The 6,139-nt window shown below is 37.8% G+C and overlaps 1 pseudogene; it reads left to right on the top strand.

The window, feature by feature from the left end:
- The first annotated feature begins 1,022 nt into the window (after positions 1 to 1,022).
- On the top strand, positions 1,023 to 1,682 carry LOC102833302 (annotated as a pseudogene).
- The last annotated feature ends 4,457 nt before the right edge of the window (positions 1,683 to 6,139 follow it).

Below are 6,139 nucleotides of genomic sequence, written 5' to 3'. Positions count from 1 at the left end.
GAGTGGTGATTGATACGAGACATTATGGAGTGATAAAATATGTTGGAAAAGTCAGATATTTAGAATATATTTAACCTCTTCCTCATAGAGACCAGCCTTGTGCTGACTTTTCTTAAATAAATTATTCATGCACCCTGTAAGTTATCAAGAATAGTATGTTTCTCTATGAGCTGATACATCCTGATAAAATGTCCAAAAATATACAAGGTCAATTCTGGCCATCCTTGCTTCTAAGGAGCATCCTGAGTGTACTTCTTCCAATATAGATTTGTTCATTCTTCTGTCATTCCATAGTATATCCAATATTCCCTTGTCTAGTATCCAGATGCATATATTGTTACTATTGTTACATATCATTGAGTCAGATCTGGCTCATAGCAACCCTGTATTGAAAATACCATGGTTTGCATCAGGTGTACTTTAGTCTTCAAAAAGGCATCTTTGTATTTAACAATTTAAAGAGCGCTTTTGCAGCAGATTTGCCCAAGGCAATATGTTCAATTTCTTGATGCTGATTCCATGGTTGTTGAGTGTGGATCAAAGTAAAATAAAATCCTTGACAAATGAAAACTTCTGTCTATTGTTATTTTACTTACTCTTCCAGTTGTAAAAATTTTTGGTTTCTTTAATTCATAATGAAGGCTGGAGTCGTCGATACTCATCAGTAAGTATTTCAAGTCTTTATCACCTTCCACAAACAAATATCATTTATATATTGCAGAGTGATAAAGAGTCTTCCTCCAATCCTGCATTCTTCTTCATATAGTTCAGTTTCTCAGATATTTGCTCATCATACAGATTGAATAAATGCAGTAAAAGATACAACCTTGATGCACATATTTCTTGATCTTAAACCACATAGTATCCCATTGTTCTGTTGATCAGTTTATTACTAATATATTATAGTTTATAGTTTTATATATTACATATTTTCATGATACCATATTAAAATGATATGCTAATATTACTTAAGTATTAAATCTTAAACTCAGATTATTTTTTAAATTCATTAAAAATCCAAGATGGTGGCATCGAATGAAGTGGCTGCTGCAGCCTCTGTGGCAGGTGATGGTAGGGCAATGGCTTTGGAATATGGCTGGACAAATGTGGGGGCTCTGGGAGTGGACCGAGCTGTGTATGGTGCCTACATCCTGGGTGTTCTGCAGGAGGAGGAGGAAGGAGAGGAACTGGATGCTCTGTAGGGCATCCCCTTGGCTTTCTTGCAAGAAGACTCTCTACCAAATATCTGCAGGGAGATTGTGGAATGATGGTCAGAAACCCAGACCGTTGTTACCAAAGTGAAAAAAGAAGATGAAGTACAGACCATTTTCACCCAAATTCAGAAGCAGATCGTTGTAAAGCCCAGGATGGTGTCAGAAGAGCAGAAGCAGAGAAAAGCTGCCCTCCTGGCCTAGTATGCTGATGACAGATGAAAATGGTGAAGCAGATGAGAAGGATGATTCAGGTGCTACCACAGTGAACATTGGTTCTGACAAATTTCCGTTCTGAAACACCAATGTGGAAGATGTCCTCAACACTTGAAAACTGGAGTGAGACTCACTTTGGAATGAATCCCAAAAGAATAAGGAAAAGACAAATTGTAGAGGGAGAGGGATAAACTAGCCAAGCAAGAGCACAAGGAAAAGGAAAAGAAAAGGACACAGAAAGGGGAGCAAAAGTGATAACCGTGGCCCACTCTCTCCTTTCTGCCATGAACTTGATCAAACGGAGAATTGGTTGTACTCAAGTAAAAGAGAAATAAGAGAATATTGCAAAGTGATTTACCAAGGCATTTCACCTTTTGTTTACATGGTCTAAAGGAAAATCACAAATACCTCTAATTACAAAATGTGCCATATATCTATGGTGTGGGTAATCAGATTATTGTAATTTATGTCTTTACCAAAAATCTGGACTAGGGGTGACAGCTATACTTTTAATACTAAAGCCTCAAGCTCCGTTTGGCCACTTTAAAGTCTTAAATCGCCTTGGACAAACAGCAGGAGGATTCCAAAAGCTAACAATTACAATTTTCAACCTGAAGAACAAAAACATTGCCATTCCTTCGCCAAGATGAAATGTAAGCATGCAAATGGTTTCCAAGGCAGTATTCCGCCCTAAATGTACTGTTTTCAAGCTGAACTACAAAGCTAATGAAGATCTCTACCTGACACAAAATTTTATGTTATATAGCTACAAAGTAGAAAAATGGGGGGGAAAAATATTTGGGACTGTTCTAGATTTGATGATTTTTTTTAAAACATTTCAGCTTGTGAGTGAAAATGAAGTCTCTTTTGAAATAAATATAGCTATTTTTCCTCATCCAGGCTGTGACTTTAAGAAGGATGTGTCCATAATCAATGTAAGAACATCATCATGGCCTAGAATTTTTTTAAAAATCATGAATCCCCTTGAATACTGATAGAGATCTTAATCTAATTTCCCCTAAAAGTTTTGAGTATGACCTATGATAAGTTCTCATTAACAGAAACTGGAAAGATTTCCCTTTTAAGGTAGAAACACTGGAAATCTCTGCTAACACAGATACTAACAGTGTACATAGTAAGTGTCAACACATTTATCTTGTGAATGAATGAATGGAAAACAATTTTTGAGAGTCCAATGTGGAGAGGAGCACTGTCTTCCTACTTTTGTCAGACAGGAATTCCGTTGTAAACTAGGCCTTTCTCTATTTGACTTCCAGGCAGCAGACTGTCAAGACCTTGAAAAGTGAAGTTTTAGTGAGGAGACCAAAGTAGATATTTTCTATCAGGCATTGGCAAACTCACTACTTGCAGATCAAATGTACCTGGCCTGTTTCTATATGGTACAAACAAATGATATACATTTTTAAAGGGTTAGAAAAAAATATGTGACACATCATATATAGCCCCCAAAGCCTAAAATACTTACTGTCTGACTTTTCACAGAAAAAGTTTGCCACCCTCCATTTTGTATCACTGACTATAAGATTAACAAAAAGTTGTACCATAGTGCAGAAACTAAAACGAAGCATGGTTAAAGTAAAGGTATGTCTTTGTCATACACTCCAACAACATGGCATTGCAAAAACAAAACAAAACAAAAAAACCCACCCAAACCACATCTTTTATAAAAGGTAAAGTTTATTTAAATCACTAAAAAAAACCATGGAAATGGAAGGAAATTTTAAATGTAATTGTGAAACAAGAAAGTATTTGTTTTCATTCTTAGTTAAATGCACTTTTTCATGCTTTTGTAGTGTTAGATAGCATATTACAATCAGGGTTCCCAGAATAAAATGCAAAATTAAACAAGGCATAAAATAAAATTATATAGCAGCCCTTTTATGGGATTTTTTTTTGAGTCAGATAGTAAATAAAAATAACTAAGTAGTCTTCAATATTTGGTAATATCTTTTCCCTTTGTCTTAAATTTTCTAAATTGCATTAAAAAGTTAAAAAATGCATTACACTGTTGAAAATCTAGCAAATTTTTGCTACATTCTGTGTACTGGATTATCTCCTCTCTGAGCGAGGAAAAAAAAAAAGCATTGTTCATTAGCTCATTGTTTCTTCATATCATTCATATGAGGTCAGATAAAATTAACTTCATTTTATGCATAGGAAACTGACATGCACAAAGAAGGAGTGATTCGCCCAAAGGTCAAAGCTGCTTAATATGGAAATGTGACTAGCATTTATTTTTCTAGTTCACCCTGAGAATTTTTCTCTATATCACACTGCATGACATCTTGCTTCCCAAGATGTTAATACAGATTTCCTATTTCCTTACCATGAAATGGAAAGTCTATGCATATATTTTCAAGTATCTTTTGACTTGTAGAAATAAATCCCATGTAAAAAAAAAGTAAACCATGTTTAAAGTATTTTTAAGCTATCTTGATACTAATATTCAGCCTTTTGAGCAGTTATTTTATGTAGAAGTTTAAGATGCATTTTGAATATTTATAGATCAACAGTTTAATAGACCTTTGTGGAGTCCTAGTATGACCCTGTAAGATAAGCACTGCACTGCTAATTGTGAAGTCAGCAGTTCCTGCCCACCAGTGGTTCCTTGGAAGTGCTTTGCAGAGTCACTGTGAATCAGAACCCACTCAATGGTGCTTAGAAACAACAGCTCAATGGCACTTAGCAACAACAACAGCAAAACCATTTTGAGTGAATATTACTACAAAACAGAGAACAGTTGCATGGCTTTGGATCTCATATAAATTGTGGGGCATAAAATTTTGGCGCCCATTGGTGGCGCCAAATTTCCAACTGCAGTGGAAATATATGGTGATATCTGAATCACTTGGGATGCTACCTGTGGGCCCTTCTACCTGGGCTGAGATCAGAGGGTGGGGCCACAGCCAAGCTAATACAGTGCTGAAACCATGGAACAGCTTCTGGAAAAAGAGGTGTGATGGCTTTTTACACTTTTCTTTCCTCCTCTCCCCTGTCACACCCTCTATGCCCAGCCCAGAAACCTTAAGGCAGGTGGGAGTGTGCCCACAGAGTACAATATTCCCATAGCACAAAGAGGAAATCCCTGAAAGTGGTCCCACAAGCTAATCCTTTGGCTACATCTTATGACATCTGATTCTGGGACTCGGCCCTAAAGGTGACCTGGGTGGGAGCTTTTATTCTAGCCTGAACTAACAAGAGACAGCAGGCCTGGCCATATAGCCAAACCTGATTTACACCTTGTAAAACCCCAATATAAAAGGTAAGGGCCAACACCAACTACTATATGCAAAGATGCAGTTATTTTGAGAATTATGCTGTGCAGAAGCATATACCTAACTGACTTTCAGAGATAAAAATAGTGGACAATCTTTCTTCAATTTGTTTCTCAATATCTATCTGCACACCTCCACGGTGGTAACTAGATGAGGGGCTGGAGCAAATGGACACCCCCACCCACTGCTGGAGGTTTCTACTGTGCACACACACTGCGCAGCAAAAGCTACTGGTCAATCAGCTATGGTTTTATTTTTGGTTTTGTGTGGTGGTTTAGGGCTCTGATTTTATATTGCTTCTGTTTTTTGGTCCTTTTGGTCTCACTTTTTCCAAGTGGTGGAAGCTTTCTCTCCCTATATGGCAATTGCGACCATATAGACAAGCTACAAGCAAACCCCATAATATTCCACCATCTGGACAGGAGCCAATACCAGCTTCTAGACATTACTCAGATAGCCAACATTTGCTAAGATAGCCTGCAGCTGACTACTAAGAGACGTGAAAAGGGAATCCTATCTCCAGATCACATCCACTAAGAGACACTCAGTGAGTTTAATAACACAGCAACATACATTCATTTAATCATTGAGAATGCACCTAACTTCTGAAAACGCCCAAGAAAAAACAATAAAAGATGTCAGTATGTGTACAAAAACAGAGAAGAGTAACTAAGACAAACGAGCTAGAGGCAGACATAAACTTCCTAATAGAAGAAGAGCAGGCTTTGAATTGAAAAAAGTAGAGGACAATAAATGCTTGAGAGGATGTGGAGTGATCAGGACCCTCCTCTGATAGCGTAGTGGTTACAAATCGGTCTGCGAACCTCACGGTCAGCAGTTCAAAACTACCAGCTATTCTGCGGGAGAAAAATGAGGCTTTCTGCTCCCGTAAAGATTTACAGCCTTGGAAACCCTGTACAGGGTCGCTATGAGTCGGCACCGACTCCACGGCACATAACAACAACAACAAAAACTAGTGTAGTGGTTATGAATCAGACTGTGAACCGCAAGGTCAGCAGTTCAAAACTACCAGCTGTTCCGCTGAAGAAAGATGAAGCTTTCTGCTCTCGAAAGATTTACAGCCTTGGAAAACCTGTACAGGGTCGCTATGAGTCGGAACCCACTCCATGGCACATAACAACAACAACACTGCTGGTGGGATTGCAAAATGGTCCAACCACTCTGGAAAACAGTATTGTGCTTCCTCAGAAAGTTTGAAATAGAATTACCTTATGATCCAGCAATTCCTCTACTTGGTATTTATCCACAAGAAATACAAGCCATAACATGAATAGATATATGCACACCAATGTTCATAGCAGCATTACTTACAATAGCAAAAATATGGAGTCAGCCTAAGTGCCCATCAATTGAAGAATGTATAAATAAACTGTGGTACATACACACAATGGAATA

The sequence above is a fragment of the Chrysochloris asiatica genome, unplaced genomic scaffold (genome assembly GCF_000296735.1).
Source record: "Chrysochloris asiatica unplaced genomic scaffold, ChrAsi1.0 scaffold00001, whole genome shotgun sequence".
NCBI classification, from domain to species: Eukaryota; Metazoa; Chordata; class Mammalia; order Afrosoricida; family Chrysochloridae; genus Chrysochloris; species Chrysochloris asiatica.
Note: the sequence above shows the minus strand (reverse complement) of the source record. Positions and strands in the feature narration are given on the sequence as shown.